The sequence below is a fragment of the Amblyomma mixtum genome, chromosome 9 (assembly GCF_055824585.1).
Source record: "Amblyomma mixtum isolate Tamu chromosome 9, ASM5582458v1, whole genome shotgun sequence".
Taxonomy (NCBI): domain Eukaryota; kingdom Metazoa; phylum Arthropoda; class Arachnida; order Ixodida; family Ixodidae; genus Amblyomma; species Amblyomma mixtum.
The window spans coordinates 35,697,955-35,710,727 of NC_143020.1; positions in this window are offsets into that span (position 1 = coordinate 35,697,955).

Genomic DNA, 12,773 nt, shown 5'->3' on the forward strand with positions numbered 1-12,773 from the left:
TTCTTATTTTTATTGTCCTTTTCTTGACTTTATTCCTTTTATTTTATTTATGAAACCTATGCATTCACTAGATGCGCCTTTATTCATGCTGGAACCTTGAGCCTTCGTGGCGGAGTGGTAGCGTCTCCTCTTCAAATGATAAAGGCCCTAGTTCGATTCCCACCCTCGGCGCAGTTTCTTTTTAAGCAGTGACGCCGAAAGGCGGACAAATCTGCCGACGCGTCTGTCGACACGGCTGCCGACGCGTCTGTCGACACTCCTGCCGATGCGTCTGCTAACGACAGTATGAGGCATTAAAGGCTTTCGCCTTAATAAACGGCTCCTTCTCACGGCACTCCTTTAGTGGACAGATGAAGGTGCGACTTTCATGGAAAATTCAGGGTCTCGGACGTTTTTGTTCTGCGTATACACGTCGGCAAGCTGAGGCATTCCTTTGGTACGGTTCCGAGCATAAAAATTGCTTCGTGCGTTAGGGCCATGGCATTCCACCTCCACCTGCTTCCCACATCTGCGTGATCATCTTTGTTTCGCAGGGGTGATATTTCTTTTTAAGCAGTGACGCCGAAAGGCGGACAAATCTGCCGACGCGTCTGTCGACACGGCTGCCGACGCGTCTGTCGACACTCCTGCCGATGCGTCTGCTAACGACAGTATGAGGCATTAAAGGCTTTCGCCTTAATAAACGGCTCCTTCTCACGGCACTCCTTTAGTGGACAGATGAAGGTGCGACTTTCATGGAAAATTCAGGGTCTCGGACGTTTTTGTTCTGCGTATACACGTCGGCAAGCTGAGGCATTCCTTTGGTACGGTTCCGAGCATAAAAATTGCTTCGTGCGTTAGGGCCATGGCATTCCACCTCCACCTGCTTCCCACATCTGCGTGATCATCTTTGTTTCGCAGGGGTGATATTTCTTTTTAAGCAGTGACGCCGAAAGGCGGACAAATCTGCCGACGCGTCTGTCGACACTCCTGCCGATGCGTCTGCTAACGACAGTATGAGGCATTAAAGGCTTTCGCCTTAATAAACGGCTCCTTCTCACGGCACTCCTTTAGTGGACAGATGAAGGTGCGACTTTCATGGAAAATTCAGGGTCTCGGACGTTTTTGTTCTGCGTATACACGTCGGCAAGCTGAGGCATTCCTTTGGTACGGTTCCGAGCATAAAAATTGCTTCGTGCGTTAGGGCCATGGCATTCCACCTCCACCTGCTTCCCACATCTGCGTGATCATCTTTGTTTCGCAGGGGTGATATTTCTTTTTAAGCAGTGACGCCGAAAGGCGGACAAATCTGCCGACGCGTCTGTCGACACTCCTGCCGATGCGTCTGCTAACGACAGTATGAGGCATTAAAGGCTTTCGCCTTAATAAACGGCTCCTTCTCACGGCACTCCTTTAGTGGACAGATGAAGGTGCGACTTTCATGGAAAATTCAGGGTCTCGGACGTTTTTGTTCTGCGTATACACGTCGGCAAGCTGAGGCATTCCTTTGGTACGGTTCCGAGCATAAAAATTGCTTCGTGCGTTAGGGCCATGGCATTCCACCTCCACCTGCTTCCCACATCTGCGTGATCATCTTTGTTTCGCAGGGGTGATATTGTTTCTAATATGGTTCACAAAGAACCTTGAAATCACTGAATGCCCTTGATGTTCGAAAAATTGTTTCCAGGGGTATCAAAAGTGCCTATAATGTGATTTAGTCAAAAAATGGCTTGAGAAGCTAGGATCCATCGAATTTCTTTGAAAAAAAAAACAAGGTTACATGGGGACAAGGAGCGCTCCACAGATATGAGGATGGAAGAAAGGGAGCGACAACGCGAAGTGAAAATGCGGCACCTATCAGAACATTTTCTGTGAGCAACCTGGTTTCTCTTTCTATAACAGGCCATAAATCTCTGAACACGGATTTCTTTCTCCTTTTCTCCACTTTTCCTTCGTATACGTTTGTTTCCCTATGCTGCCGTCTCCTTAAAAAAACTTACAATTCCGAATAAGTTAGTCTCGAAGCCCAGCCTATTGAGAGCACATAATTTCCTTCAAAACTTCTCGTGCTGCGGGGATGCTTGCTCTCTCGACCATCTTCCTTTCTTCCAATGTTTTTTATGAGGGCCGCAATCATATATACAAAAGCAAAGCCCTGTTATGGCACACTACTTAAAGCCAGTGATGGTGACATTAGAGTGTTCAAGCCTAGTGGAAGTCATGGATCCAGCTCGCATTTTTCCTTTGTCTTGGAAGGTGTGACTTAGAATGGCATGCCTAGTGGAAAATGCAGGTTTGCAGCTGCCTAGATTGAACATGTGGATCAGGGCGGTTAGGTGTACGCTGACTGGAGCCATCTGCAAAGTGGCTAGCGCACGTTGTGCCAAAAGACGATTGATGTGAGGGCAACTGTTAAATGGCAGCGCAATGTCATCGGAAAAGCACGAAGCTTATCTCCAGGTGAGCAGTGGAGAGAAGCAGGTAAGGCATTTGGAATTTCCTTTGTGCTGCCAAGCATCTCCCTGCATGCCTGCTCTTCATTGGGAGCACGGAGGAAAAATGTTGACAGAGGCATCAGAAAAAGAAGGCACTGGGGTTAGAACTAGAGAACGCCTAAAAAGTAGGGAAACTTCAAAAAATGGACCCATTTCTGTCGTATTGAATGGTGCTGAGATTATGAATTACTATTTTTTTTTTATCTTGGCCCAAACGCCAAGCAAAAGGAAACAGATTGCGGCCAAGGAGAAGGAAATCACAGTCCAGCAAAAATAAAGGGATTCGCAGTCTGGTTTGGTTTGGTTTGGTTTATTGGGGTTTAACGTCCCAAAGCGACTGAGGCTATGAGAGGCGCCGTAGTGAAGGGCTGCGGAAATTTCGACCACCTGGGGTTCTTTAACGTGCACTGACATCGCACAGCACACGGCCCTCTAGAATTTCGCCTTCAAAAAATTCAGCCGCAGCGGCCCGGGATCGAACCCGCGTCTTTCGGGCCAGCAGCCGAGTGCCGTAACTACTGAGCCACCGCGGCGGGGTGGATTCGCAGTCTGTTTGATCCAAAAAATATTACTTGCATACTTAATATTACATATTTTATAGTATGATTTTCAAACTTGAAAACTTGCAATCATATTTCTTTTTGAGGCCAGATATTCTGCACGGATCCTGATTTCTATGGCTGTAATGTACAGCCGGCCAATTGTTTAGCTGGCGTGTGCGATGGCCGCTTTTTCTGCGCTCCTGCGCTTCGCGACGAAGTAAACTTGAGGAAAGCTCAATATTAAGCAGGGGTTTAGTGAGCCAGCGCTCATATTTGTTATCGTACCAAGTTTGCGCCGTCATAAGCTGCAGGAGCACGGAAAACGCGGCCGTCACGTACGCCACCTAAATAATTGTCCGGCTGTACGTCCGGGCCAGCCAATTAGCGGTCGACACAGAATAGTAGCGTGCCCTACGAGATAATCAGGTCTAAACCAAAATATTAAGGCGAAAGCCTTTAATGCCTCATGCTGTCGTTAGCATCCGGGTCGGCAGCCATGTCTGCTGCCGTGTCGGCAGCCGTGTCGGCAGATGTGTCCGCGTTTTGACGGGTGTCCACCGAGATATGTGAGACAGTTACTGCGTAATTTCCTTTCCTCAAATACAATTTTCACTTTCTTCATTACGGCCCCTCTTTCTTCTTTCACACCCACTTCCTCTCTTCCTGTACGGTGCGGTTAAGGTCAACGTTACTAAATCTAGTAACGGTGGTTACGGTGTCCACCGAGATGACAGAGAACTACTGCGCCATTTCCTTACCTCAAAAAGCGTTCCGTTCAAAGGGCAAGGCATCGCGCCGAACGGATGGTGGCGTTCCGTGGACTCCCCGGCAGCGCTACAACACGCTGTCGCGTTCCACTCCTAAAGGCGAAGCTTAAGCGCCATTAATTAGCAGTCAATTAGTGCTGAGTGATGAATCAGTAATTAACCACTAATTAGTAATTTGTCATTACTTCGTCATCAAATATGCGTGACGTCACCCAGTGGTAACGTCACCAGTGTCACATAGGCAAAGTGGTGCGGAAAACGCTTTCGCCTCTACGCACTTTAGACAGTCAAAGTGCCCCCTGAATTTTATTCACTAGCGAGACGCATCTCTTAATTTGCATTTAGTATGAATGCGCCTCTCCATGCTCTGCTTCTCTAAGGCCAGCCTGAGCATGCTATTCTCGTCTCGTTTCTGGGCGATGCACGCACTGGTCAAACACAAGAATCACGGCGCAGCCTGGTCGTTTGTTTGCTGCTGTCGTCAGCGGGAATAGCATGATGGACCGCATACCACTCGGGACGTGCTCCTTGCTAGAAAGGAACGTTCAGCGCTCGCCGCCCTGTGTTCGTTGTTTGGCCTTCATTATGCCCGTGGCTGCCCCTGCTCCTGCTGCTTCCTGGCGTTCCTTCTGCTCTTGTGTAGTTTTCATTTGTAGCTGCCACGCCCTCCTCTCTCCACTCTCTCAGCGAACGACGGCGATGACATAGGCGGACGCGGTACACAGAAGTGAACGCGCTCGGGAAGCAAACACCTGTTTCCTGACTGCATTTTTTTTCCAAACTCCCCTGGCTCAAACCTGCTGCTCGAGCACCTGGATACACGATTAACGCTGGGTCATAGGCGCATGACTTCTCCGTTAGCTGCCACGTTGTTTTTCTCGGCATGCGTTTGGTGCTAATCATATTTCGTTATTTCAGTTTTTCTCGCGAATGTGTTCGTTCCCTGTTGCACTGTCGTGCACGCACTTATCCATTTATCCATATGCATAGAGAGATAAGTGGAGACAGTAGGAGGGAACATTTGTTCGCCTTGCTTACGAATCATGTATCTTCGTTTATCTTCGGCTGTTTATAAGCTTCGGCGGGAGTGTCCTCGTGAGCACGCACTTTCTCTGTGCTGCTGTTTCGGGGAAATTTTCGTGGCCGTTTATTACCTTAGTTATTTTTCTTTTATTTACCGCCGCGGTGGCTCAGTGGTTACGGCGCTCGGCTGCTCACCCGAAAGACGCTGGTTCGATCCCGGCCGCGGCGGCTGAATTTCGATGAAGGCGAAATTCTGGAGGCCAGTGCTGTGCGATGTCAGTGCACGTTAAAGAACCCCAGGTGGTCGAAATTTCCGAAGTCCTTCACTACGGCGTCGCTCATAGCCTGAGTTGCTTCGGGACGTCAAACCCCAATAAACCAATAAACGAAACCTTTTTTTTCTGCTCAAACGCAGCCGCCGCCATTTGCAACCCGCACAGGGGTAGAAAACTTCCATATTCGCCATTGTCCTGCCAATGCAGACGTCAATGCCAATTCTCTCAAAGCGGCAATTACGAAGCCATCTAGAGCCTCGTATCGTCGTCATGACTACGGTTTCCAGCACAAAAAAAATTATTCCCAGTTGGGTTAGATAAGTTGGAACAACTGCCGGCAGAAATAGAATCGCTTTGTAAGCTGGTGGCTCCGACGATTCGGCCACTGCGGCCGCCTAAGGTGGTAAGTGCATGCGCTAAAGCATCACTTCTCCAGTCACCAGGTGCGCTGAAGTATTTGAAACCGGAATCAGCCGGAGTTGTCTACCGCTTGCCCGCACTCTTATTTGATATGCTATCTGGACTGTTATTTTTTTTTCTTGACCACTCACTTCAATGCGTTATGCTCGCCTGGCTTCCTCGGTTCATTCTCGAATGCCAAGCTCTGCCTTACTTGTGTTGAATGGTTGGTTTATTGGTTTATTGGGGTTTAACGTCCCAAAGCAACTGAGGCTATGAGGGACGCCGTAGTGGAGGGCTCCGGAAATTTCGACCAACTGGGGTTCTTTAACGTGCACTGATATCGCACAGCACACGGGCCTCTAGAATTTCGCCTTCATCGAAATTCGCCCACCGCAGCCGGGATCGAACCCGCGTTTTTCGGCTCAGCAGCCGAGCGCCGTAACCACTGAGCCACCGCGGCCGGGCTGTGTTGAATGAGCAGGTCTGCAGCTTGCTCGCCTCTGCTCTCAGGGAAAGCGGATGCATTCGGACAAATGTCATGTTCCCTGCAAGTCTTCTAATTTATTTGGCCTGGCAAGACAGTGCTTCCATGGGTGCACTCACAGGAGCCCACGTTACTTTGGAGAGGGCTTCCCTGACACCATCTTCTATTTTTACTTAGACACGACTTTACTTTTTCCTCTCTCATCATTTCTTGGAGTATGCGAGTTCTATTATTGCTTCCTTCTCTCGGTTGGAGCTATAGCTCGTAATGCTCTCCTCTTCTCTCCCTCTCCACTCGCTCCCTCTTTTCTTCTTTCAGAACCAAAATTTCGGATCCTGCTCTGGCGATAAGAATTTGCTTCACCACCGCCGTCGTCTTGGGCCACCTTGATGCCGTTGCAGTGTCCCTGGTCTCCGCAGTGATTAATGAAGCTAAATGCGGCGGAATGCAAATAGAGGTAGCTGGGGCCACACGAGCAGCGAGATATACGGGCCACTTAATTAGCTCAGCTAGCGCCGCTTAGTTTCGGATCAATACTCGAAATATACCGTGGACAGGTACGGTACTTGGGATGTGGTGTTTGTTTATTTGTATAGCGCTGTGCCAGCTGCAAACGAAACGCGTGCAATTATTTCTGCTCTCTGAACATTATGCGTCCTTATGTTATTTGCGAGTGCGCATTTTTGTTTGATTGACTACCACACTAGTGTCGATGCAACTGTGAGGATTCTGAGAATTGATGTCTGGGTCAGCTTACCTACTTCAGAAGCACCCTATAAAACATATTTGCGGATCGCAATATGAACTCTGGCATAAATATTCTGGTCATCAAATACTTTTGGCAGTGGCAACCTAATAGATATGGCATTGACTCTTGTACTGACGTTTGCTCGATCTTTCTGTGAAATGCTTATGATCTTGCACCTCACGGAGGTCAAAATTAGAACGCTAGAAGAAAACAACGCTCTAATAAATTAGTTTAAGCAAATTTTTGCATATTTTCTTGCTTTTTCTCGTTACTAATGCTGTGCGCATAGTTGTATGCGAAAAAAAGGAAAACAGGGTGGTGCTAAGAACTTGAAGTCTTTTACTCCTTGAACTGTTTGATTCCTTTTTTTTTTGTGCGAAACCACTTCTTCACTAGATCGCATCGGCTCATTGCGTTTTTTTTAAGCTTGACCATGGAGTTGACCTCGGGGAAGCCTTAATAAATGTTGCCGTGACTGAGATTGGAACCCATGCTGGCACGAACAGGTAAGCTTTGTTGGGGACTGCACGAGAGCATTATGCTGTCTCCGCTACTTTTTTCTTTATTTCCTGACTTCATCGGGGACTACAATATACAAACACAAAAGCTTACAGGTCACAAAAACAAACAGCAACAGCATAACGTGAGCTATGCTATCACCGCAGCCGATCACGCAACGTGTTAAACTGCAACACACTATAGCGCTGTGCATTGCACGCCGTCGTCTACGTCAACTAATGCCACTATCGAACTAATATCGTTGGCGGATGTGCCGACGACCCAGCAAAGCGAGACGATGAGCCAATAAGGCTAAACACATGCTTTTCGCATGTGCACTCGGCTAAACTACGTCAAAGCTCTGCCACTTTTTTTTTTTTCTCTCGAGGCTGTTGATGCGCCGCAGTTACCCTCTAGCTCCGTACCTTTCTTGCTATTATCTGCCGAGTCTAGACAGCTGAAGTCCTGAGAACGCATGCCGAAATCTTGCGGCTTTCCTGGGTAAACGACACCGTCATCATGTCCGTCATCTACTCACGTTATCATCCTTTATCTGATTATCTACTAACCATGGTACAGGCACACTGTTTTCTTTTCTTTCTCCTTGTTTATCACATCTACAACTGAGCCCTGTTTTTCCTATCTTATCTCAAACTTTACTTTCCCACTCCTGTGGTTGCTGCTGGTGGGCTGGGTATGTAAAGACAAAAAAAAAACACTGTTTATGCCCTTTACACTGGTTTTACAGGTAGGCATCTTTATGCTGCACCTGGTTCCTCTCCAATGTGGTCTCATTTCTATGACATCTTATGGAGCGTGATTAGGATAGAGGTAGAATTGAGGCGACCTCTTTTTGGACTTATGAGACTTGATTGGAGGTCAGATATTATCGTCGCTAAATTCAGCACGGTCTCAGTTTATGTGTGATCGTGGATTATACAACGCGAACTGACGGCACAAGTACGAGCTTGCTCAATGTCTATGCATGATGGCTCTACTATTCGAGCTTGCTATCCGTCCGAAGCCGCCATCTAATAGTTGGTGGTGGAGTAGCACGAGTTCTCCGCCGCTTACCGTCTTGTTTGCTATCGATAATAAGATAGAGCTTGTTGTGTGTTTTCGCTGCACATCTGGCAGAGCTGGCGATCCTTCTCGTGCGACTAAATCTAGTGAGTCGTTCAGTTCAATAAAGGTTAAAACATCTGAACGGCTCAAATTACATTTTACGAAGAAATTCAAGCCACGAGCATTCAAAATACTTATAATTGAAGACACAAGTCTAAGCTGTTAGCGGTGTCTGTTCGGTTGGTTCTATCGGCGTCTTTTTTTTGCGTGGACCATTTTTATAATCCCTTTGTATATCCAAAAAGACAAATCATAGAGTCTTGTCAGTTTCTCCTTATCTAGGTAACGTCAATTCCGCAGTGGCCTCCGAGGTCTTCCCCACGACCGGTTTAACTCTTTTGGTCGTAAATAAGGACTATTTCTCACGAAAAGTTGACCCGCATTGATAGCATGGCTATGAAGACTAACTCACAAAAATTAAAATATCTGGGATCTGTCTTTTCTCTGTGCACTTTTATCTCTGATGGTGGTGGTTGTCGTGTAAGTATATAGCTGGGGTGAGCCTTACAGAGGCCTGTCGGAAATTTCTCTGTCTGATTCATTTATTTAAGAGATTCCGTCCCTACCTGTGAGAGGTAAGACAATGTTTTCAATGTTCTCTAAAAACATCAGTAGTGACCGTGACACTAACCGTCGCTTAGTTCGGGAGCCCCCAGACTAAGAAGTGTGAGACGCCGTCCATGGGAACGTTCAGTTTCGTCACGTTTTCGAGAAGTGTCTCACGCTCGGCACAAAAATGCGGGCACACTAAAACGAAATAGTTCACAGCACTTACAACATCAGAATGTGCCCATATACGCTAGCTGGCGCTGTAATTCTTGTGCGAACATACCGGTGTATAGGCAAAGTTGGTGCGATTTCGATACAAGAGAGTGCCTCTGTCGCGCGACAAGCATCGCGTAACGCAACGGAGGCACAGAAGTGGACGAACTTCAGAAAAGTGTGGCACCACTAGCTGCCTAGTGAAGTTCTCGTTCTTTGGGACAGCAACTGAAGATCAATAAGACCGGGCTTCTTTAACAAGAAGTTCTCTCGCTAGGTTACCAGCGACTCCAACGTGAGATGGCGGCCACTGGAAGCAAAATTTAAACCCTTTCAGCTGTAACTTCCTTAGCCAGGGGAGAACACAGAGGGTAAACTATCGCGTGTGCCTCAACGCAGGCGCTGTAGTGCACACTTTGAGCCAGACAGAATGACGACTTTTTGTGGTCTGGAGAAAGACAGACGTTTAATCGACCTTGCAAGGGCTTGCAGGGGCTTGCATCCAGCATAAGTGGTGGACACTACCCTTTGTAAGCGCACAGTTCGAGAAACCTTAAAATCAGGTTCCACAAATGCTGCCCAGCAGAACTGCTTATGCCTGCTCAAAAAGCGTGAAATTCTAGGTGGCCATCGTAGACGCTGTTGAGATGTTCCAGAACCAATGATCTTACCTCCGAGAGAGGCATGACATCCACTGCCACTTTGGTGGTAGTAGATGTCATGATGAAACCAAGGCGGGTTTGCTGACAACTGCGTCCCGTTGGAGACCAACCGACTGTGCTTAAGGGGCAGAGGGCTGTAAGGAAGTGACGTTGTGTATTAGCTCTTAGTCGACGAAGCAGCAACTGATTTTTCCGGCTATATTCAAGGCGAACTTGATAAATTAGGTTGCTTTTTGAGGAAAGAAAATGGCGCACTGTCTGTCTCATATATCTCGGTAGACACCTGAACCCCGCCGTAAGGGATGGGAGGGAGGTGGAAGTGAAAGAAGAGAGAGAGAAAGAGGTGCGGTAGTAGAGGACTCCGGAATAATTTCGACCATCTCGGGATCTTTAACCTGCTCTGACATCGCACAGCACACGGGCGCCTTTTTCGTTTCGCCACCATCGAAACACGGCAGCCGCGGTCGAGTTCGAACCCGAGTATTCCGGCTAAGTAGACGAGTGTCTTAACCACTGAGCCACCGCGGCGGGTGAGAACTAATTGCAGAAGCAGTTTTTTGGAAGCCTGCAGAGGTAAGTGAAGGAAATAGGATTCTCCTAAGATCTTTGTGGAAGTATGTCGTGGAACTCCTAGCACAGTCTTCAGGCCTTCCGTGTTGGTCACCTCAAGGCGCTTATACTGGCTGTCTGATCGTGACAGAAAAGGGAGACAATAAAGGATTCTTACCGTGCCAATAGCTGAAGGGCCACTGCTAGAGGGTGACTGTCCCACCTCGCAACTGCGAAACGTTTCATTGCGTTTAGCCTTGGCAGCTTGGAAGAAACAACGCTGTCCACCGCACTCTTCCACGGTAGACGTGAGTCAAGGATGACGCCTAGGAACCTCGCGTGCCATGCCTGACGAATCTGGCTTCCCAGCATTCGTAGGTCTAAGCGCGTGCAACGACGTCTTTCGCCCGGGAACAGCACGGAGCAGGACATCATTGCTGACAGGGAGAGACCTAACGATGCCATATTGGTCGGTAGTGCAGAAAGAGCCCGCTGCGCTATCAACGGTCAACGCTTATGCTCATAAAAGAATACACACGCGTGGAATTTGTCAGCGTAAATTGATATTCGCATTGGTGTACGGCAACATGGCAGGGAGTCGGGCAGAGCTGCCATGGCAAGGTTAAACAACGGCTACAGCCCACTTCCTTGAGCCACTTCAAGAGACACTGTGCTTACGTTGCTAAATGTATTTCAAAGGTGTATTTGCGTCATATGGTCGCAAAGAAATATTTAATGAAGCGTAGAATGCACCCTCTCATCTTCATGCGATATAGCTGAATGAGAATGGCTTGTGATCCCCCAAGGGCAATCCGCAATTCTCTCATTGCGAAAAACGTATCCATGGCATTAGGGGTCAAGCCCACGCAAAGAGCGGGACAGGAATGGGATAGTCCTTGAGTGTAAGAATCGGCGATTTCTTCGGCAATGCACGAAGATTTTCCTTTAAATGTAACGCCAGGATCTGAAAGCTCTAAACTGACGAGAATTTCCCAAGAAGTGGTTAACAGCTGACCACATTGGTGAAATTATCGTCAATGCACTGTTTAGAACGAAAAAAAAAAACACTTCTCTTCGAAGTTTTTTGCGTGCCGCCCAATGGCGAATCTAGACGATTGAATGTCGTTTTGCAAGACGGATTATCCTTGCTCTCCATCAGTCACCACTCTACCCTAAATCCGGCGGCTCAGAGGTTTTTCAACTTAAATTCTGGCACTGGGAAATATGCAGGTAGCTTTAGCGACATAATGGCAGTGTCGAGACTCCTTTTCATATCGGCGATGTCACCAGAAAGTGGCTTAAGCTCATCCATGGATTAATCCCAGTTAGTCCCTCCACCAACTTCAACCCCTACTGTCCTGACGCCAGTAAAGTGAATAAAAATGGAGAATCGATCGCAGCCCATTTTATCAGGAAACGTTGCCCGCTATGGAAACAAAACATTAGAGCACATGGTGATGTCCGTGGCGCTGCATGACGATGGCGGTCGGAAGAAAGCTGGCGATCAATCATTGGTGGCAGACAGCATTAAATTTTTCTCGCTCTTTGTCTGTCCATCCACCCGTCCACAGCAGTAGAAAATGATTATCTCCAACTAGACTGTTGATATAACAAGATGCAAACAAAAAGATTAAAACAATAGGCGTGCCTCCGCAGCCACTTTCGCCAAAGGGATTGCTACAGCGACAGACAGCCCCAATACCTTCCGTGATGTCTACTTTCAAGGCAATGTGAGATATTTTTTTGTTAGAGCAGCGTGTCATAAGCAGCAAAAATAGGTAAGAAATTTAGCAGATTCCAAAAATAAAAATTCAGAAGTCGGTAATGAAACTCGGTAACGCTCGGACTACGATTTCCGACTTAATCGACATCATTTTTAATTATTGATGTTTATTCGGACGTCAGAGATAAATTTTTGTTCTATCGAAGATGTACGTTGAAACCATAACCAGGCAGAACAGAGAATAACTGTCAGCGCCGTCTGATAGTCGTGACGGTGACGTTCGAACACCGAGCCAATTAAAGGTGTCGGCCAGGTCATGTTAGGAATGTCATGGCCCTGACAACCAGTCAGAAGCGTTGTACGAGCTATGTGATCTATGGATTGTCAGGTCGTCTGTCACGCTAACGACGCCGCTGGCGCCGCCCTTGGAGTGAGCCGTTAACCTGCGCTGTAAAATATAGAAGGGGCCTGATTAGAACCTTGCAGGAATCAGAGTATCAATAATTTCAGCTATTCTCAAACGCCAAACGAGCGAGATCACTAAAAAGCATATGATTTGTAAGTCCCGGTTTTCTGTTTTTCCCAAGATGATTGAATTTCTCGCTCTTTAATATCGTCCTTATGTTCAGCTAGAATAATGCCAGCAAATTTCTTTCCTCATTTATCGTGTCAAAGTTCGACTTTTTGGAATACCGAAGTCGAGAAGAAAAACGGTTGTCCTTTAGATTTCAACTCTACG